The sequence below is a fragment of the Acipenser ruthenus genome, chromosome 17 (genome assembly GCF_902713425.1).
Source record: "Acipenser ruthenus chromosome 17, fAciRut3.2 maternal haplotype, whole genome shotgun sequence".
Taxonomy (NCBI): Eukaryota; Metazoa; Chordata; class Actinopteri; order Acipenseriformes; family Acipenseridae; genus Acipenser; species Acipenser ruthenus.
In genome coordinates, this window is record NC_081205.1 from 22,163,769 (window position 1) to 22,187,931 (window position 24,163).

Genomic DNA, 24,163 nt, shown 5'->3' on the forward strand with positions numbered 1-24,163 from the left:
ATTTCTTAGCAGACGCCCTTATCCAGGGTGACTTGACAGTTGTAAACAAATACATTTCAAGAATCACAGTGCAAGAAATAATACAATTAAGAGCAAGATAAATACAATGATGAATACAATGACTTTGGTTCAAGCAAGTACAAGTGTGACAAAATACAATTCAATAATACAGCAGATAACAGTGTCAGTGATAGTTACATCAGGATATAATTAAATACAAAATACTACAGATTAAACACTTGGCAGATTACAGTACTCTGAAGTACAGGATTAAATGCAGTAAAATAGGGGGCAGATAACCTAAACCCTTAAGCCCTGTTCTCCATTCTCCATATGTTGTATGGTCCATTATTACAAAGGATTTACCTTAGTGCTCAGTATGGTGCCCCAAGTGACCATACCTATTCTTTAAGAACCACCAGCTTAGACCACAATACCCGAGATGATTCCATGTTACCATAGTGATGTCCCATATGAATGCATTTAACAGTAAACCTTGGTTTTTAGAAGAGTGGAGTTTTTTTTTCTCACTAGAAATCTGATTTAGTGAAGTGTTTTGTGCTTAATTGAACAATAAGTATTGTATGCATACTGTTCAAATAGTGATCCACCATTTCGACTAAATGCACGATTCTTCATCATCTTACTCTTCTTCAGTTTTCATTCTTTGACAATCAGATCTAGTCTGCTGGGAATCAAAAAGCAAACAGATACAAACAAGATTGCCCATTGAAAGAGTACCCTGAGAATGTATCAGTATATAAATCACCACAGGCATCTGTATTGAACAGTGCATACTTTCACTATTTCTTCTCATTGGCTTTTTACTGAATCATGGCATTAGCAATAACCAGAGAGATGGTGCTGTCTCGTTTTTAACCCTTTGCTGTGGTTTTCTGAAGGAAGCTACACTCACAAGCGGAAAATGGAACAGAAACGGTGACTGTAAACTGGTATCTGCATCCGCCTCCCTCTTGATATATTTACTGCACTCCCACCCTTCTCTAGGTTTAATGCACTTCAAGAACCAGCTCTTTCAATCTGCATGCATTTACTGCGATGCCTCTGATTGTATTTTGTTACACGTGTTTTGCATTTTGGATACAAATCGTAATGCATCAGCACAAGCATAAATGATTTCTGGTACTGCCTCCTCATGCCACCAGCCTATCAGCTTTCGCAGATGTAGAAGCCGCCTTTCTTACGTATTACCCACAAGGCCTATAAGCAGAAAGAACATTAGGGGAAATCCCGCTTTAAACTGTATTCTTGCAATGGGCTTAAAACCCACCATTGCTCCCCATTTTGGTTAAGGCGGCTAACCCCAGTGCTGTGAGACTGTGACTCGCATCCTCCGAAGATTGAATGTGTCATTTCATTCTAAATACCAAAGTAAAAGGACGTTAACTTTTAATGGATGAAATGTCATTAAGAATAAACAGTGAAAGAAAGCTATAGGTGACTGTTACCAAGATATCTAGCGTAAGGTGACACAACCAGTAGGGATATACTGTATGGTTAAAACTGGGTCCATAGTGAAAAATATAGTAATACGTTGAGAATTGTGTAACAGGGTTAAAAAGACACCTGTTATCTTTCACATACTTAGTCACTTGTATATTATTTTTTACTAACAGAGAACGTGCTAATTTACTGTATGTGCACAGTATTTGGCTAATTTACAGACCATACCGTGCATGCTACATGTATTGTGAGTGATAATTTAATGTGCATGATAATGTCAGAGACTTACCCATGACCACCGTGATATCAAAAGCCCCAGCAGTCCTGGCGTATCTTTTGGTCAGTAGCTGATTGTAAAGGTGGAGGTGACTTACATTGACCGAAAATGAGCTATCAACAGACACAGCACTCAGAAGGGGACAGGTAGAAGCAACGTAAACTGAAACTGCAGTGCATTCCTTGTCTGATATAAACATTAAAAAAGCCTTTTTCTTTCTCCTTTTAATGCATTTGGCCTCCCATTAGTTTCTAAAATTGCATTGATGTACTGTATCGTTTTGGAAAATCATTAAAACAACCCACCTCTTTAATATAACGCACGTATTCTAACGTGCAGTCTGCTTTGTATGAGTGACATTCCCATTAAGCCAATCACTGCTCACAGAGGTAGTAAAATAGCCAATCAAATAGCACACATGATCTGTTTCTTCATGCACAGTTTTGATTAGGATAACAAAGCTTGTTTAAACTATTTATTTTACTTTGAGTCAAATTTTAAATCGGTAGCCAAAAACTAGTTGGAGATTGCATGGAAGCGAAAGGTGGAGGCGGATCACAGAACATTCCAAAATCGCCAGATGATTATTTGTCCAATTAATTATTTTGATGGCAAGCCAATATGTCTGATTTGCAGTGCAACCGTTGCAGATATGGACGATTATAACATATAACTTCACTGACACACTGCACAAAGCAACGTATTTTCAGTTTCCTGGAAATGAAAGCTATGGAGTCTCAACTAAAGGTTTTTCTGAAAGGTGTTGCCATGAACAACTCAACCACAGGAAAGGACTTTTTTAACTTCAAGAAGCCATGGAAAGTGCAGAAATACCTTGGAAGAAAATATCTTGGATTTCAACAGAGTGTGCACCATATATGACTGGACAAAAGAGTGGACTGGTTAGCCGGGAAAATATAAAGAAAGAAATGCATAAGTACCAATTTTCTTACACTGGATTCTGCATCAATATGTGGAAAAGTTGCAGAATTACGTAATGAGCATTCAAGTGTGCGAGAAAATAAGTGCCAAGTGTCCTGACAGAAGTCATAAAAAGGTACATTTCATAGTGGTACTGTTCACTGTTTTGCATTTTCACAGCTTGTCAGTATCCTATTTTTTCAGTGCTGTTACAAACGTTATATTTTGGAATATAAGTTAAATATTGAGACTTAGCATTTTATATACTCTGACATCGTACTGTATGAGATTTCCATTGAAATAAAATACTCTTTTCCCCATTGTATTACATTTGAGTTTTTTTTGTCAGTGTTCTAGGAAAGCTGCTTGTAGTTATATCTGCCTGTTTCTGTAGTGATATGTTGATTAATTCATTGAAACTGTGCCTGCATACTTATTGATGACTAGGAATCATGCAGTGGGGGTAATGTGTTTTGAGTAGTATATGTGAGTATATTTAAATGGCCCTTGCTGTCAGATTTTTCCGTTCAAACGAATTTTCATATTCGTAATTCAGTATGCAGTATTTATTTTGCGTTAGTGAATCAGTGACTCAAACAAACAAATATGTTGAATTGATTTACGAAACTGATGAATCAAACTAATCAAAACAGTAAAAAAAAAGAATCAAACTGCACATCACTAGTTTTCTGGCCAGAAAAATAGCGTGCCTATCAGTGGTTAAAGCCTGGTTCCCATACGCACTAATAAACAATCACTTTAATGCACACATTAAAATTAACGTCCTTTAGTAAATACCATGTGAAGGCAGCTCATCTCATTATTCTGAGCTGGATGCTCATTTAAATACATTATCATGCATTACCATGCAAATCACATATTCATTTTGACTACTATAGAATGGCACAATAAAATGAGTGTGCACCATAATATGCCCACGATTTCACATGATAATTAATACAATTGCAAAAGTAAATACAGAAATCATTAATGTGCACAGTAATTGCAATTATCGCACCATAAAGTTTAGCGCCCTTTCTGAGGCCCTTTATGCCTTGTTGGATACTGACTAATTAGTGGGGCTTGCGAAGCAAGAGTCCCCACTTTAAATCTTCGACATACTACTTCTTCTTCTTCTTCTTCTTCTTTGGTACGCTACTCCTCTTACACTGTTTAAGCTAGAAACGCTGTTCAAACTTTAAAACGTGTAGACCGGTCTGGAATAGTGTGCTTGTATACAACTTTTTGATATATTTTATACTTTTTAAACTATTAAGCTTTTTGTCCTTTTTTGTCCATCTTCATTCTAAGGCTCCCCATTTTTTAAAAACTCCCAGACTTCCAACATTCTATTTACTGTAAACGATGTAACTTTTGACACAAATCAGCTACTTTGACCACTTTCCCAACAAGTAAGACAAAAAGTTAGAGCATATGGAATCTTCCTCTACTTTTCTGTTATTCAAATCTGAAATCAAAACAGAAATAACTTTTACCAATCAAGAGGTACACCTGTTTTAGTAACCGCACCAACTACGTTTTCTGTGAACTTTTCAGAAATAACTGCTGTTTTGACCACTTTCCCAACAAGTTAGACAAATACTTAGAGCAAATGAAATCTTCCTATACTTCTCAGCTATTGAAATATGAAATCAAAACAGGAATGGTGTCTACCAATCAAGAGGTACAGCTGTTTTAGTAACTGCATCAACTTCTTTCAGTAGGCTACTTCCCACTGTTGAATTAACTGTCATAGAACTTTGAGAAATTTCAAATTATAGCACATTCTAAGCATGAGACAATTTAGTAAACAATGTGACTTTTGACACAAATCAGCTACTTTGACCACTTTCCCAATAAAGCAAGCCCCACAACTTTACTTGTAAAGTTACCATCTAGTTGAATTATTGATAGTTTTACGCACCTGAATATAAATATCTTGCATCTCTTGCAAACAGGATGGCCATCCTGGGGGGTTTGTGTCTATCAGTCAGTCAGTCAGTCTGTACGGTACATCTTTTGTTGTGGTTTTGTTTGTGCAGGAGTGAGAACACAAATTTAGTGTTTGGAATGGAGGGTAACAGAGGGAAATGTAACTAGCCTGGTTGTACATGGACTTTCCTGACGATAGTTATTCAGCATAACTACAGTATGTTGGTTTGAACAATAAGCATGAGTGAATTAAAAGTTTTTAGCCTGTCTGTAGCACAGACAACGTGTTATATGTTTTCTGTTATTTTTTACAATGTGTTTGTATTGTCCTCTATTTTACGCCTGGTTAATGAACCGTACCCTTCCTTGATGCACTTACTACAGTGCAATACAGCGGTTTGCACTTTGGTGATTTAAAATGACTATTTTAAGAAATCTTAATGATGAAGACCTGGATTTGAACAATGTGTTGTTGCTCATTTTAACTGTGCTGTCAAATAAATAAAAACATTATCATTGATTTCATTTATCTATTGTATGTGTTTTTATTTTATTATCCAATATTGTTCTGTGCTTATGGCACTGACCTGGCATAATCGGACTACACTCTTCTGTTTGTAGCCTCTCTGAGCGAGTATAACATATTTCAGGTCCTTTTTCAGATATTTTTTTCTATAGCAAAAAGTGCATGAGTAAGAAGATGGTTTTACCCATGTAATAGCCAAGGTGAGTCTTCGCTAGTTTTAAGCAAGAGAAAGACCATGCAAACAATATAAACAGGGGACTGAATACAATCTATGGGTTAGACATGGGCAGCTAAACAAAAAGTAATAAGAATGCAATAGATGGCACAGTGCCTTAACCCAACAAAAGACAGCAGACGGGGGCCAAATGCAGTTAATCAAGTCCATCTGCAATGGAAGTTAGGTCGCATGTTTAGCTGCAATCCTGCCAGGAAAACTAACACTCTCAGATAACTGGGTACTACTCCTGTTATTACCATTACATTAATAGTTGTGTACACTGCTGAGTTTTTACTTCTGTTTTGCTTTACACAGATTCCCAATGCTGTGATAAATTGATTCATGTTACTGTTGAATTACTGTGAATATAAACAATGTCAATTACACAGGAAACGCACTGTCTCCCCGTTTCGAATTGTAATAAAACCCTGATTATCTGATGTTCTCTTTGTAGCAAACCTTGTCTCTCGCCTTCCCAACGCTGTCAGCTACCAGTGCTAGATTGAAGTTTTATACGTTATGCTATACAATACAGTAAACATTGTCCTGAGCTCTGTTCTGTTTTGGACTTGTATTGTATGTGAATGTTAATGAGGAAAAAAGGGGAATCCCACTTTACAGTTAATGACAATAACATGTTAAATAAATGGTTGTGTACGTACAATAGTTCCAAAAATAAATGTTTCTGGAATTTGCTTATACTTTTTGTAATGGCTTTTACATGTAGTTGTATTTACAAAGTCATTTATTACGTTACATGTTCACGTTCTAAAGAATTAAAAACAGTTGTGCCCCCCCCCCCCAAAAAAAACAACATTGATAAATTATTCAAATACTTTATTTAAATAACTTTTTCATTACAAATACCTTTAAGTGGCTTATAATTACATACATTCACAAAACACATACAGTAGGCAGCATTCAAATGTAACATAGTGACCAACTAACAACAAACAACTAAATACATTATTGTCAATATAGAGCTTATTGAGAACAACAAATACTTAAGTATTTTACAATTTGTGTCATAGAACCTGAAGTAATGGAAAAAAAAACATTACCATTACTAATTATAGTGAGATACACTATATTCCTTCAAACTAACCACAAAAATATAGATTTATTATTTACTATTTATTTAAATAATTAATTAAAGTTCAATATGTGACAATACACATTTTACCATTCGTCCAAAAAAACTGAACAATACATTTAGTATAGAAAAGTCTTGCTCATAAGTACTGAAGCCCATTCAGTGTACTGTATATGTAGCACATTTTGGTTTGATTTATCCCAGCTTCAAGATGTCTTGGTATGTACAAGCTTTTTGCACTTGTCACTGTTCTCAAAAGATGTAACTGCGCAATACTTTTCACAAACCTCTCTAACTCAGACCAACATTAGATTGGATTTAGAATTGGAGAAACATTCAAAATCATTATTTACTGAGTGTGTACTTATTGACCAATGCATTTGTTAGGAAATCTAGTAATAACATAAACCTACTAGGATTTGACATTGCATTTAATGATGCATAGTACATATAGAATTATGAAGGAATCAGAACTAAAGTGTAAAATTCATTTGGTGAGATGCCTGGAGTGACGGAAACCTGTCATCCTAGTGTCACTAAAGTATTCCCAGTGGGACTTGGCTGTCCTTGTGTTGTCATTTTCTGCTTCTGGAGTTGTTTGATTACTCTCTTTACCCAGGGTTTTTTGGGGTCTGAACAGACTGTTTTCTCTTTAACTGTGCTGAATCTAATGGAAGAAAAAAGAAAAAAAAACATTAGTTTACTGGAGATATATAAACACGTATCTTAATCATGTAGATATGCGTTATTGGATAGTTAGCTGTACTGTATCATTTAAACAACTAAAAAACAGGACATTCCAAAGTGTTTAGTTGGCAAGAAACCACAGTATATTACTCAAATACAGCATACAGAATGGTTGTTGCTGCTTTCAAAAAATTATATACAATATATAATAGATCATGTACAAACATCTAATTAAATAATAGCAAATAAAACAGTACCATATAGTGTATTTTTAATAGTAGTCATTAATCACATGTTAGTGTGTATCTTCACACAAAATGTTCACTGAAAACACAGTAAAACAAAACAGCAGTTTCACTTACACAACAGCATCAACTGGGCACCGTCCGTCCTTTTTTTGTGAATAATGACTTTTGATTTTACTAATGGGCAGAACTGTATTAGACACCTTCAGACAACAGTTTGGAACTGGGCCGCCATCTGTAGAAATCAAATAAAGAAACTGTTAGTTGAAACAGAAAGGTTCTATAAGTTAACACTGATAAACGCTGGCAGAAAGCTTGGTTGAAGTTTTCTAATGTTTTTTCTTGGTATATATAAGCATTTTAAAATTGGATATTCAGTTTAGGTTTACACTTTTTTTTAAATAGAATCCATAACCCCAAATACTTTCAGTATTACTGAGAATGTATATAAAAACAGTCATGTAAAGTCATACTAAACATACAAAGTAAAATGCTAAACATACAAAGTAAAGTAATATACCAGTAAAATAACATACCTGCGTTTACAATGGTGTACAACGCCAATGTGCAGAGACAGAGATATACAATAACAAATTGCTTCATTTTCAATGAAAGTCTGTATATCATTCTGAACTCGACCTGCTCGACACTCTGCTTTTAAACGTTTGTCTTCCCCCACATGATAGTGGAACATGTTAAATGCATCAGTGGAAAGTGTAAGTAATGCTTCCTCCCACAAGCCCCCCTCCCCCCAGCGCAGTGATGGGGGCATTAAAGTCAGTGGGATATTTAGCACGGCTGCTGTAGAAAATATATTCCTATCCCATTTCAAGGACAGTGTCTTGATGAAAATAAAGAATTCTGTTTAACACTCTGCAAAGTAACGCTTCCTTGAGACACATTATGCCCACATTAATTAAGCAGTAATTGTATGTCCTGGTGGTTGAATCTTATATTTTTTTCTCCACTACAGCATATTGAGTGTACAACGGTCTTCTGAGTGGGGAAAAAAAATCTGAAATTGCAATAAATATAAATAATAAAGGGATTCCACTTGTATAATTATCAGAATTAGAACATTCTGGAAATATCATCAACGTTGTTATTTGTTGTTGGAAAACCCTATGTGATAGACCTAATGTAGTAGTTTTTCTATTTATCGGTATTGGAAATCTATAAGACACAAAGACCAGGTGATTGTCACTGTAGGGTATATACAGAGAAGAGGCTTTATAAAGTAGAATTCAATCTTTTGATTTATAGCGTCTATGTGAAGATGCAGTTCAGTGTAGATTCAGAGCAAGAGAGTCTGTGAACAGGATCCAGGGAAGGGGACCAGTGTGTTGAGGAAGAGCAGAAATTGAGAAGACAAGGGCTTCCAAAGCTGATTTTAAATGACAGAAGCCAATTATACTTTGTATTTTCAAACATGTTAATAAGGAGTTCTTTCTTCAAAGTATATACATATTATAAGTTTCTTCTTCAGTTTGACAGTAGTTTTCATAAGGGGGAAAGAGAAGAGACAGTAAAGCTACAAGCAGTCAAGGCTCAAATAAGAATCTATTAGGGTTCCTGGCCCTGTCGCTGTGGAGGAACCTGTCATACAAAACAAAGTCTAATCCTAAAGTTTACTACAAGAACATTGTTGAGCTGGAATTGCTTTCCACACAAGGCACAGTCCGTGAGTCAGCATAGACTACCCTGCAACACTTTAAAGTTTCTTCCATAGTTCTTTTTTTAACCATTACTTGTTCTAGAGTGCTAATCATGAACATTATAATAGTAAACTCTGATGTACACATCTTTAAATATATAAGTTTTATTATTTTATGTTTTTTTGAGGCAGGAAAATGCAGGTTTAACTTTATTGTTATATTCTTGTTTGACGGTAGATTACTGTAGTCTCATAAAGTGAATGTGTATTCTTTTTTGTTTCCATCCCAGTTGGAGCCAACTTCAGAGGTAAGACTCAACAACGTCCAAGCATTGTCGCTGTCTCGTGAGATAAAACACTGGGGGCAGAGGGAGCTGGCGATGCAAAGAAAAGCTAGGCGCACATACCAGGATTTTTCATGTAGTGGAGGAGCCTTTCTTTGGCTCTCAAATCACGCTAGTACTTCAATTTGATCACGCTAGTACTTCAATTAGATTACTAGTACTTCAGGTCCTCATTTTAACAGTACAGTATAATACAATGGGCTTAAATTGGACAGAGTTGTTTAAAAAAACATATTTTAGCACTGCTTAAGTGTTTTCTCGTGTATTAATAATTTCTTTCTTTCTTAGCTGACGCCCTTATCCAGGGCGACTTACAATTGTTACAAGATATCACATTATTTTTTTTACATAGAATTACCCATTTATACAGTTGGGTTTTTACTGGAGCAATCTAGGTAAAGTACCTTGCTCAAGGGTACAGCAGCAGTGTCCCCACTGGGGATTGAACCCATGACCCTCCGGTCAAGAGTCCAGAGCCCTAACCACTACTCCACACTGCTGCCCTTATTAATAATTGAATACCGTGTGGTTATAAACATGTAAATGCTTTCCATGGCTCAACAGGAGAGGTGACTCTCTTATACACAAGATGTATTTCATTGATCATCATGCTACAGCAGTGTATATAGCCCACAACTGAACCACAGCTCTCTCTCTCAAAAAAAAAAAATTCCACTAGTAAGAACGTCTGTAAATAAGAAAGTGCTCTGTCCTTTTGGGCTTCTGTGTGTTAGCAACCTCACTTGTGTTAATAACTAAGGAAGGCCATGAAGATTTGAGGATCTGTTCACAAATTTGAAAACAATAAGCATATGTTCTAATTTCATTGAGTAGGCCAGAGGAATATCATTTACTGGCAAAACGTTGTTTGGTGTCTGTTCTTTCAATGGGATTTTTCTTAGAAAAGGGAAAGTCCAGTCAAACATTTTGCAGACCCCTAAAGATATTCTCAGAATAACAAAAATACCTGTCCTTGCAGAGCTGAACTCATTCAGTGAGTAGGCTAGAAACAAACAAGCAGGTTTAATTTAATATATTCAAAAATGAAACTTAATTTAATACATACAAAAATGAAACGTCTAGTTTGTGAAATGCTTTCAATGTGTTTAAACTTCTTTCCATGTTGTGTATAACACTTGCACACACAAGTTGGATTTTCACATGAATACTGTTAAAACGTTTTATAAATTGTCTTTCTTACAGCAACAGTTGTTGATATCTTGTCCAAAATCTACCGAGGTTCTTCCTCTTAGATTATATCAAAGTCATGCTCAGCATATCAAAGGCTTGTTTCATTATCATCCGGTTTCACCTACCCCAGTTAGCACTTACTGCCTCAAGTAATACACATGCAAAATAATGGCAATTTTATATTTATTTGTATTCATAATTTGTCCAAGACTCAAAAGGTAATGCTTTAATTTATTGTTTGTTTTGGAAGAGTTGACAAGATCCAGCTGTAAATGGCAGCCGACTCTCCTTAACCATTCAGAACACATTTCTACCAACTGAATCCAGGCCGGTGCGTTTTCTGCGGTTTCAAATAAATACCTTTTTGTAAATTACCTTTTTTTGAAATGCACTCATACAAACCACAACACTTGCACTGAGGAGATGTAAAGGGGCACAGGGCTAGCTGTAGTGGCTTTTGAAGTGATCATTTACAGCTGGTGGAATGTTCCCTCCAATTCAGATGCAACACAAAGCCCCCTACCTGTCTGCTTAAAATATCAGTTAATGTAGCTATGCAGTAATAACACACTGTCTGGACACTTAACATCTTTAACACTCACACACTATGAAGTGCTTTGGTTCAGTGGTACTTACTTGTGGCTCTTTTTCAGTCCATTCATAACCAGGACCTTCCAACCAGCTCTTTAATTGATTGATTGCACACCCAGGTTAAACAATTACATTTGTTAAAGTTCAGTCTGAACTGCTAAATTCAATGCCACATCATGTTTACATATCATTTACATATTTTTTCAGACAGAAATGTGCTAAAGTAGGGGTTTCCAAATTGGGGACCGGGACACCTTGAGGACTGTGGGATAGTTTCATACACATTTTTTATTTTTCTCCCAAATAAGCCTGACAATGCAGTGCTCCCCTCCCTTATACAAATTTACCATCATAAAACCACAGCAAAGTGTAGTAAAGCATAGTGAAAGCATGGTAAAACATAGGTAACGGTCTAAACAATAGCAAGGTATGGTGAAGCATATTAATAAACATGGCAAACTAGGGTAAACTATGGTAAATGCATAGGATCTCCATGGGAAAAGCATGATAAAACTACAAAACTAGCATGCAAATATACTGTGGTCAACTTGTATAAGAGCGAGACAGGGGTCAGCTAATTTATACAAATGCTGCTGTTAGGTGCTTGGGGTTATTTCAAATGTAACACTGGCGTCAGCCTGTGCCTGGGTTAACAGTATGTGCCATTATACAAGAAAAGGGGCTGATTGTAAGAACAAAATAGGCAATTATATGAACGCACTAACATATAACTAACATACATTGTTTAATTTAAAATAAATCAATAAATGCAGGATTTCTGCCAATGTGTGGTTTTTCAGTAAAAGTTATTGATATATTTTCTTCACTCAACTGTACAATAACCCATACTGCTCCTGCTTACCTTTAAAGGCAGGTTTATGTTGCATTTGCAGTCAGATGGTGTTCAACTGAATGCAGTAATTACGGAGCAGTTTCTCAAACACTGAACATAATGAAAGCAGTAGCACTTCTACCATTGTAAACGAGCAACCTCTCTCAATAAAGGTATCAAAAGCCTCAGTCATAATGCCAAATGTCATGGGTGGCCTTGAGCCAAGAAATGAACCCAAATTGTAATTGAAAGTATATTAAAACCATCGCGAGGGAGCGTGAGTGGAGACAGCAGACAAGGGACGTCTCACTACCGCCAAACTAATGTTTGTGGTGCTCAAGGACCCTTGTGCCTAATGAAGGCATAGAGGGATCTACCACATTAAGTTGGTAGAACCTGGTACAAATATCAGTCAATGAAGGTCCTCCAAAGAGGGCCCATGACGTAGCCACTCCTCTGGTAGAGTGCGCAGCCACCCTCCCAGGAGGAGGTAGACCGGCATTGGTATATGCAGTCGAGTGTCCACAATCCAGTGGGACAGTCGCTGCTTCAATAAGGCTTGACCCAGGGTCCTTTCACTATGATAGACAAAGACCTGGTCAGACTGACCAATTTTGAAAATTCCTCCACTTATAGACGAGTCTGCCCTGTTCTGAGTGGCAGAGTGCCTCTCGCCTGACTGAAGAGATTCATGCGTAGCGGGATCTCCCAGGTTTAGCCTTGTAGCAGCTGGCAAAGGTTTGAAAGAAAGACCTACGTTGCAGTCTTTAACTGTCAAGTAATGGCCTGTGTGGGCTTTCACTGAAGGTCTGACACAGAGGTCATTAACACTAATATAAACTGTATTTTTGTGTCCAAACAAATTGTGTAATCTTAAATATAACTTTTAACCTGGCAACTGAATAACATATCAATTAATACACAGCTGTAAAACAAGTTTTATGTTTTTATTTGCATTGTTTATTTAAGCACATCACATGATTTACAAGGAGTATTCTGAGTGGATAAAATCTGAGACAATACATGCACCCTGTGACTATAGCTCTTTTATGACAAGAGTTGTGGTATTTTGAAGTCCTGGATTTGAATTTAAAAAAGAGTGAGCAGAAGCAGTTTTCGAACCCCCGAAAGCTATTAAAAGCTAAAGAATCCTGTTGCATGAACTAGCCCTTCTGAATTGTTCATCTGATGGTGCACTCTCCATATGTGGAAGAATGCTAGCTGTCCTGGTCCTACTCTTTTGTTCTGAGTGAGAGTTATATATTTAGCCACAAGATAGCCACAAGAGTTATATATTTAGCTACAAAGCAGCAGTGTCCCACAGTGACAAACGAAGCATACATACAGTTAACAAAAACATTAATGTTCCCATGACCTCCACTGATGTGTCACCAGTGTAGTTATTTCAAGTTTTGATTAATGTCCTCCAATTACAACCACAGACCTGCGTAAAGAGACCCCCTTAGTCAATGGGTACTAATACAAGGGTTGTGGTCACTGCATGCAAGTGGAAGGAACATTTAGTTTCCTCTCCCCACCAGAGCTACTGTATGACTCCTATTCTCATGTGGATGTTGAAAATGAAAGTATTTTACTTTCTGATTCATATATACTGTATGAATTCTAATACAACAGCTGTTATTCGTGTGGTGTTGCATTTAATCCATTATCTGTTTAAAGCTATTAATATAGAAAATGTATTCAAAGTTATCAGAAACTAGAAAATAGTCAACATAACGTATGGTATATACTGTAGATTTAACACCAATAAAGATTATATTGGATTTCATATGATTTTGCGGCCATTATTTTACACCACAAAAAAGGTCCAACTCAACTGACACATTTATGTGATCGTATATGAGAGAGTATAAGGTTTATTTGGCATCTGTATGTTTTTTTTTTGTTTGTTTGTTTTTTAGCTTGGACTTTATATTGTCATGGCTGACTGAATAATAACAACTAGTGATGAGAAATCTACATTGATAATCAAACCTTCCTTGGTGACTGATAATCTACAGCTTCAGACGTACTCATTTTTTTCTGGGAATGCTATTTTCTCCACTGTCCATAAAACAGACTGAAATCAAATGTCTACCAGTGAGAAACTTGTTTGTATGAGACAAGATGTATCCACTTGATGGTAGAAAAAAATGTCGTTAATGGCCATAGTCCGAATGAATGAATCAAGTTACAGACATTTCTGTTTAATTTTATAAAATAATTTTCATTAAAAAAAATAATCATCGTAATATTGAACACACTATAGTTTTTACAATAATGTGAGGGCTTTGTAGTCTTATTATACATGGTCAAATAAGTATGGTCAGACTCTCTGTCAATTCAGTAACTTTAAAATCCTGTTCTGGCTCAGTGTCCCAGGATTGTGGAGCCTGTTGGCAACCCTAGTTACAAGTTGACACCAGGAGTAAAGCAGACTGGCTGAAAGTGTGACCGTCAGCTACGATAACTTTGCTGCGTCAAAGTCTGCGAACTTGGGTGTACTTCGATCCTTCTGGTGCAACTGTAGACGTGTTTGCAGCTGACGTATGGCTTTTGTCTGCAAGAGAAGTATAAACCAGCATTTAAAAAGAAGCCATGTAAGTAAACATTTTTCTATCAATGTTTTTTAAAAAGTTAAGGTGATAAGGTGAAAACTACAATCAATATCTATCTTTTTGTTACAATGTATTCACCCAGAGAAATCTGTGATGCTGTGGCTGGTTCACCATGCTTTAGTGATTACGCCTGTCAGTATTTCAACAGGAATATAACACTGGCAGTGATTTCTTGCAAAAGGAAGGTATCACAATGGTTAACATATTTATAACTTGACCAAATGTTAAATAAATATGTTAAACTTAGCTTTACTGTTTTAGTTCTGCGGGATGGTAGAGATCGTTGGCTCATAGCTATTGCTATTGAAGTTCATCGCGTATGATTCTAGTAGAAAGATGATGTACCCTCGGGTCAGTTGGCTGCATTATGACCACAGATTGGTTTGTACGGCAGAGGGTTTCCTGGGTAGAGACTCGATAGTTATAGGATGGCTTCCACTAAAGAGAAGGAAAACAATACTCCTTTTTTCACTTTCAAACAAGGAGATCTTAATGAATTAGTATGAGAAGTTATATACTGCTAAGAAGGGAACAGTCGTGACTGACCCCCCCCCCCCCCATAAATAAATAAATAATCATACCATTTTAAAAAGTGGTCACAGATAACCCAAGGAAAGACAATCATACAACAAAAGGACATTGTAAAGCTTTGTGTTTAAAAATTCAGCACAAATGCCAATGAATTCTGTATTGACACAGGCCTTCTAACACATTACCTTGGAGTCACTAACTCTCATTCATTTATAGATCACCCTTACATGCAAACATAGAAATGCTATCTTTTAAAAAATAACACTTTAACTGAAACAGTGCAATATTGTTCTGTGTCTGACCTTAAAGGCAGTTAGTGACCTCAGCCGTTTTAAAAACAGTATGACTGGTATCGTTTATTCCTGAGTTCTCCTCACACTGGATGCAAGGCGAGTGAAGCCAGCAACGCAAGCACATTTCTTTATCTGAGGAGTCGCACCAAATGCAACAATAATGGGGCTCTTTTACTAGCTCTCAGATGTAGTCAGTGTTACTGTTCCCAGTGAGATCAATCTATTCTATCATTTTAAAATGTTCATGTGCTTTCATTGAATTCCAATTGTCTGGTGTGAGGAGGGTTTTAGGATATAAAATATGAGAGGAGTTGTTGTTACCATTTTTAGTTTTAGTGTTAATAATGATAATAATAATGATAATAATGATGATGATGCTAGTAGTAATAATGATAATACTAATATTATAAATGCTCTGGATTTTTTCTTTTTTTTTTTACTTCTCTGTGAAGTAGCATGGTGGGGAAAGTGACAACTGATCACAGCCACACTTCTTAAATAATTAGTCATTCAACATGGAAAAAAGACCAGTGGTCAGGCAAAGGCATGTGAAGTTGATGATGCAGAGGAAGATATAAGAAGCAAAGTTTTCTTTCTGCAATACTTGACTGTATATTGAGACTTTGCGTTGTCAATTGTACTCCTTTTAATATAACAATCTTCACACCTTTGTAACTATTGTAACCTAATGTGTGACACATATGCCTAAATTTGGATACCTTTGTGCTTTCAAAAAACACTATATGGGTGGTGCATTGAAATGAAACTCTTACCCACAATAGTTCAGCAGAAATGTCTCTAACATTAGTGGTAAAACCAAACCCCCGGTTTGTAACTAGTAAAGCAACAGAATTGTGGTAATTACTGTCCAGTAGCTGACCATGTCAGTAAGGTCAGAGCCCAAGATCTAGGTAATGATCGATAATAAGGGTTTTATTGCTATTAGAACCAGTAAGCAGTTCCTTTTATTGTTATTTTAAACATTTAAAATCTGTTTGAACTGTTTGTGTTGGTACTTTTAAAGCTTGCTATTTATGGAGAAACACATTCAATATGGTCTTGGCTGTCACCATGCAGAAATCCGTTAGGGGTAAAATGAAGAACATATGTGCCACCTACAAACTACCACCAGGCGGCAATCACTGACTATCTTTAACTATTATGATCATAATATATACTCATAATTCAAACACATTCAGACAGAAGCATTGTAGCAAAAGGGCTAAACTAGTTTGAGTGTCTCACACACTTTCCTTAGCACAGCTTATCAGAATTTGGTGGTATGTGAAGAATCATTTTTACATATACAGTATGTTGGATTTTATTTTTGCACAAGACACTATCAGAAGGCTGTGGTATATGGAGGCTTACATCTTTACATGTGAATATAGTGGCTTTATACAGATAGCTTTATTTCTGTATTTATAGCTATGGTAGGGGGTGAATGTCATGGCATTCATGTTCCAAACAGTATACCAAAAGACTGAAAAAAAGATATATTGCAATACATGTATTTGTTTTTGAAGTAAGCAAATTTGCCCAAAGTCCTTTTTATACAAAGGTGTACACTGGTCAGGAAGCTGAGTAGGTGATGAGATGTGTGAGCTGGCTGGGCTGCTACAAATATGTCTTCCTGTCCGGGGAGCGAGTTGAGCAGAGGGGATGTCACACCAAGCCACTGCAGCTGCAGCAGCACATACTGTGGGTGGGGAAGGTGCTCTTACCACAGCAAGATGAAAAGGTAGCGTGAAGTTTCCTCAGAAACCCTCTCATCTCAACTAAATCTATTTAAAGTTACAATAAAAAAAATTAATAATTATTGCTTTAAAGTACAAAAATCTATTATTGCATTTGGCCTTTGTTACACGGTACAGGTGACATTTTACAAGTAACACTTCTAGAGGATGGACATGGACTAATAAATAAACTTTTGAAATATTTAAATAATGTACTGCTTTTGCATACAGTCAGTCGTTGTCATATTTTACCACAAACTATACAAAATATACTATCCATTGTACAGTTTATCTAAAGCCCAACAGCAACCTCCATAACTGACCATTTAACGATCTTTGCAATCATGTATTGTTTATATTAACGTACTTTGACTTGAGTTCAGAAGCTGCTCTTAGGTTCTAGCTGGCAACTGTAGACATAAGTAACAAAGGCTAGAACATGATGGGTATAGTAGTAAGCAGTTTGAGCCTACCCACTCTACAATGTGACAAAAGCGGACCTCTGTGGCAGTAGGAATGGCATACAATATTTTGATCAAGATGGCAGGTAAAAACAAGAGTGCATTGTTAATGCATCTTACAGTATACATATAAACCATCCAATTTGATGTGTTCTCATTTTACCATGAGTTATTAATATATTATAATCCTCAGGAATCATATCGCAGCAACATCAATTTCTTTTTTTTTTCTTTTATAAATTTAGTAGTCGCCAATTGATTTTTACCCAATTTTTCTCCCAATTTGAAATAGCCAATTGTATTATTTTAAGCTCAGCTCACCACTACCACCCCTGCACTAACTCGGGAGTGACAAAGACGAACACACGCTGTCCTCCGAAACGTGTGCCGTCAGCTGCCCGCCTCTTTTTCACTCTACAGGCCCGCCATGCAGCCACCTCAGAGCTACAGTATTGGAGGACAACGCAGCTCTGGGCAGCTTTACAGGTAAGCCCACAGGCGCCCGGCCACCCTACAGGGGTCGCTGGTGCGCGGTGAGACGAGGACACCCGGGCCGACCTATGTCCTCCTCACCCGGGCGACGCTCGGCCAATTGTGCGCCGCCCCTTGGGAGCTCTCATCCACGGTCGGCAGTGGAATAGCCTGAACTCAAACCGGTGACCTCCAGGCTATAGGGTGCATCCTGCACTCCACGTGGAGCGCCACTCGGGAGCCCCCAACATCAATTTCAAGCACCCTATGAAACCTAGTCTAACATATAACCAAAACACACATTATTTTGGTTTATAATAGCATAAAAAGTATTTGTCATTAATGTAATGTCTTTATTATTTTTCTGCGTGGCTCAATAACAATTAAAAGAAAATACACAATATAGGCACAACATAATATTACATTGGTCTTTCCGTGTTTCCACTAGTATCTGGGCATGGATACATGGCAGTCTTTATCACACATTAGCCCAGATCTTTCTACGACATAGTCTTCACCCTTCTGCTGTAGTGAAAAAGGTGCATTTATGTTGGGCTTTGTAGTGATTACTAGATGGCACCTTTATTCTTCCTATGATTTCTAGTAGTGTAGGTGCTTATTCTTAAGAGAAATAATAGGTTTGTTTTTTAATAAGTTACTAAACTGTTTTATTTTGATGGCCCGTGGACTGTGCTTTGTAAAGACAACTTTATATTGTATATTTATCCCATCCCAAAGATAACCCTGAGAAGGAAGGACAGTGTGCCCCATTTTCCACTTCCTTTAATAAGCTGTGTGGTAAGCTGACAGTGTCACACGCCACAGTGCCCCTTAACCTTGCTGTGCCATTTTCCACTCACTCTTAAATGTGTTTATTACTTGGCATGACACAGCTGTACCCATCTCCACTTGTAGGATAATGGCATTAGAAAGAGGGATGTAAAATAACCTTTTTTGTATTATTCAGTGTCAAATAAAATCCTTGAAGTTAGGTCATTGACTTTTGTAAGGTGTTCTGGTTTCAGCATTTCAAAGTCATATTTTGTAAACCATAATATATGGTTATATTGACTGATGACTGATCATTTTTGACTTGGTGTAATGACAGGGTCATCACTTAATTTACCACGGCCATACTGGATATCATCACATGTATGGGTGGAGGAATCAACAGTGGAGCCAGGCTAGAAGCTGACAAACAGCCTGCTCCCAGAGAATTGTTTCAAATATAGCTCTCAGCCAACCTATTACAAACATTCTCTTAAACATTTTCCAAATCCATTTGTATAAATATGGTTAATTTGCTATTTTGATCTACAGTATGTGGTGTATTTCTGTTCCTTCTAAACTATAACCTGTGAATTATTTGCATTTATAATTACGCTTCAGGTAAAGTGACAAGAGTTAGTTCAGCCTTATGCACACTTGCTTACAAGTTGATCTTAGGAACAGGTTGTGTTATTAAGCTGACTTTGCAATGTAGAAATGGACAATGCAGTAACAGTGTGTTTCCTCCTATATAAAAGTGACTGGTGGCAATTGGTTAGCTGCCACACAGTTTTATACACATTGGTCAAATCAGCAGCCTCAGCCTATGAGCAGTGAGAGAAGAGGTGGTTTATGAATTATGAAGGACGCAGGAAACACACTTTTATTTGTCATACCCAGGGGTAGAAAGAATTGCATTTTGTAGGTGAGGTGCAAATCATTTACCTCCTTCATCGGCAGACCTGCACAGCAGAAAGCAGAAAAAAAACATATAATTCTCACCTTCCCACTCATCACGCTACCAAAATAAATACAATCGACTTGTGTGACAAAGTTAAATTGGTGTTACGTTACAGGATTATCCGCAACACAAAAAAGGGGGGCAGATAAAACGCCCATTTAAAAAGCTAAAAATAGGAATGCAAACAGTTATCCCACGATTTGCACCATTTGACAATACATCTGGTGCAATGTGATCTACAGGCATGAGTCTCAAAAAAGTACATAGTATAATATATATGGGCAGCAGTGTGGAGTAGTGGTTAGGGCTCTGGACTCTTGACCGGTGGGTCGTTGGTTCAATCTAATACTTGGTCCACAACAAGCCCTTACAATCTTGGACCCAAATATTTCTAACAGTATTCTAGCCCATTTAAAAAAAGTGCTGATTTACCTAAAGCAGAACCACAGGCCATAGACTTTACATTGGACACTCAGTATAGCCACTTATTGGTTAATACCTGAAATGTCACAGTATTTTACATCGATTGTGTGCTCTGAACATGTTCTAAATCAGGGGTTCTCAAACCCAGTCCCTGTGTCTTCCAACTGAGCTTAACTAAACCTTTAATTGAACCAACAATTTGCTTAATTAGACCATTGTAATTGTTTTCAGCTTTTAAACAGTTGCAGAGTTCAAGTTACTTATACAATGTTATAGCTAACTTGAAATCTGCAACTGTTTAAGAGCTGAAAACAAGTAAAAAGGTCTAATTAAGCAAATGATCAGTTCAATTAAGGGTATAGTTAAGTAATTGAAATCTCAGTTGGAATGAAAACCAGCCCTGTTCTAAATCTTTAGGCAGTTACATTTTTCGTGTAGATTTGAAATACATTATATCCAGTTTTAACCTTTTCTTGTACTTGTATTCCATATTCATACATAGCTCCCCACCTCCCACATGCGTCTTTCCAATAAAGTCCCATCTTACAGGATTCTGACCATACTTCAGTATCAGGCACTGGCTTATGTTTGGGACTGACCTTGACAAGTGAGGCCGAAGCTGCTACTGTTGTGCTGCAATCTCTGTTTCAGCTCAAGCAGTAAAGCTCTGTGCGCAGATTTCCTCTCCGTCTTTAATGACACATTGCAGTCACTTTATTCAAAATTGATTGTGTTTTTATATGTAATGTCATTAAAAACAAACTGTATTAATCAATTATAATCTAATAATTATTTTCAGATTCACATATACATTGACAATGCTGATTTAACATTAGCACTGTAAGTCAAGGTACTCTACTTGGTTGTAGGTAAAGTAACATGAGCCTGTGCAAACATTGGTTATGTGTTGCTTTTATTGTAGACATAATATCAATAGAAGGAGTTATGATAAGCGTTGGTGACACTGCACACGTCTTAACCCACTTCACAAGAACAAATGAAATATGAGAGGTATGAAGATTGTATTCTAGTAACTCCAAAGTAAACACATTTAATCTAAACTCTGGATGCCAGCTCCCATCTGTAACATTCTGTGAAGCCTACTTGTGTGTATTTTTTACACTTTGATTCCATTTTTAAAAATAAGATAGCTTTTTCTAAAACCATTTTGTTTCAAATATAGCAGTCTGCATACAATACAATGAAACTGAAACATTTCCTATAGCCACAAGAGGGAGCCAAGAACTGGGGTTTCTTAACATCATATGTCAATCGCTTATGTCAATTCATCATTTTTTGTTAAAAAGTCGCTGAAACTGAGGTCAAAGGTCATGAAAATGTGACCACCTTCAGCCACTTTCCTTATGAGTTACACAGCTCTTCTTCTCATTATACATAGTTCTGAATTATATGTGGCTTGTGTGTCATCATCCACAAATGGAGGAAATGGAGGAAACTCTTCCCTTGAATTTAGTCCACTTGAGTTGGAACGACCCATATGTAATTTCATCCAGTCCAACCAGTTTGAACCCCACAACATTTTAATGAACTGCCAACTATTGTTTTTCTTCATAAAACCAGATCTGCTTCAGTGAGTGAGAACGGTCCCCAGTTATATTGCCTAACTATTACAACGGTGACTTGAATTCAAATCTTTACTAGCTGCCAGCTGTTTGTCTCTGTAAAATGTTTCTACCATGTTCACATTTTGTTTCTGATGTTTACAGTTTTGTTCTGTGTTTCTCACCAAAATGGAACTTTGGCTTGCATAATAAGCTGGTTAGTTTATTCCAAACTGGAGTGCATGGCACATCTTGCTTGTGTGTGTTCGTATATGTAGGTTATACCTCTACTCCACCACTAGATGGTGATGAGTGACTAGCTTTAACTATTGCATAGCTATAGAGTACAGTGAGCAGGATTGTATTGTATGCTGTGGCACAGTGCGAGTGAAAAACCCTAAGCTACACATAAAATAAATACTACAGTGCGGTAACATTTCTGCTGTCCATATGCACAGACACAGATACAATCTAGGCACTAAAGAAATATAAGGTATGTTCCCAGTGTGCCATATAAATAGGCTAGGGTGAGGGAAAAAAAATACACATCTTTTTTTCTGACAATCTAATTTCTAGTGATTTAATGTCTCAACCTGGTGTATGTGATTGAAAATTGATTTAAGAAAATGTGTTTAGGGTATCTGTCAAATTGTGACCATCAACATGTGTTCATTTGTCCAAAAGTCTTAACATAATGGTCTTTTAGCCAATTGCCTTCAAGTTTCATTCATCTGATCATACGGCAGATGTTACAGCATGACTGTAACATGTCTACAGTGTATTTTAATATACTGTATGTTTAATATTTGTTGGGAACCCTGGAGGTGAGTTCAGCCTCACTTGGGGCTGCTGTGGCACAGCTAGGCAAACCAAACCCAGGCATAGGAGAATAGGGGAACCTCTCATGCTGTGTTCAACAAAGAGTATGAATACTTTAGTCTAGTCTAATGTGCAAACTTGCTTATTTTTGTCTGACACTTATGACTATAATTTAACCACGCACGTTATTAACTAATTATTATTATTATTATTATTATTATTATTATTATTATTATTATGCATTTTTTTACCTGATTCCTATTTCTAGGAACATCTTTCAATTGGAGGTGCTTAGCCCCTAATATGAATCTGAATAGGACAAATGCATGTAGACGTGTCTCTAATATGTAATGGAAATATCACAAGTGCATATTCTATGATGTATTACACATCTATATCAAAAATAGGTTCTATTATGGACAGCTGCCTAACACATTTCGTAAGGGCTTGTTTCCATGGTAGGATGAGCAATCCTACCATGGAAACATGGAGTACATTTTAAAGAGGAAGGTTGTTGCATTGTTTCAAAGGGTGTATTTGTTTGTGGAGGGCACAGTATGTTTTTAGTTTGGTTGACCCCAGTAATGAATTAAAATGTTACATCAGCCAACTGATGAATCAGGTTATTTAAAGAAGTTCAACAAAAGGGAATACAGATAACCTACAAACGACTGATGTCTGACTAAAAAACGCTTTTAATTCTGTGCTTGATATTCCTTAGAGAGGGGGTGTCTGTTTGTAAATCATTGCTTTTCTGTCTCTTGTATTGGCTGTCAAGTTGTGTTATAAAGTTTTCTATTTATGGGTCCATGGGTAGCAGTGAGCAGATAGCAGACTTATTCAGGATTGTGCTGAGTAAGTTCCAAGAGTAACAGGTTCTGTTTATGCAGGAATGTCCAAATTACACATTCATCTAAGGTTGAACTGCAAAGAAAAACTGCTGCCGCAAAGCATTCCATAAAAAGTTGCCAACAGCATTGCTCATGTTTAGCACATTTCACCCTAGACTTCTTAAACAGAAAATACACTTTGTATGTATTTGAATAGATTTAGAATGCACTCGCACTATACAGCACACCAGTAAACTGTAGGTGTCTCCAGAAGGCTTTTCACCATGTGGCCTGTCATGTGTCAGACCAATCTGTCCTAAATGTTGGAGGAACCCACCCAGGGAATGGGTTGGGTTCTAATAAAGGGGAAAGGTCAGCATATTCTGAGAATGTCATTACAAACCTAGGGAGATGTGTTAAACAGCAGTCTGGCTCTGCACGTGTGATGATATTTTTTGTGAATGGCATGTCAGGATATCTTTGTGGTTTCCAGCCCATGATAAACAGTGTGATCAAGTTTCCATGATTTCCTTAAATTTAGCTGTACAGAGTTCGAGTCAGTTAGGGGGTGGGGGCTGTGTTCTACATGCTGGCTGTTCTGATCAAATGCAGTGTATTTTCAAATCTAATTATGCTCTGGGAGTTGAATGTATTTCTGAATTTAAGGGTTTGCAACACCTGTGTTCCAAAGTCCTATGCTTAAGGAGATGTGGAGA

At 36.9% G+C, this 24,163-nt stretch overlaps 1 protein-coding gene and 1 long non-coding RNA gene across 2 annotated transcripts in view; one reads left to right on the top strand and one right to left on the bottom strand.

Annotated features, from left to right (window-relative positions):
• The window catches only part of LOC131697963 (C-C motif chemokine 4-like), a 36,705-nt gene that overhangs the window by 1,729 nt on the left and 10,813 nt on the right, over window positions 1-24,163 (top strand). The window lies entirely within an intron of this gene.
• LOC117422939 (uncharacterized) lies at window positions 6,218-8,017 on the bottom strand. Its single transcript, XR_004547712.2, has 3 exons — window positions 7,899-8,017; window positions 7,480-7,597; window positions 6,218-7,097 (listed from the first exon to the last, which is right to left on the bottom strand). It is a non-coding gene; the product is annotated as an uncharacterized LOC117422939 (long non-coding RNA).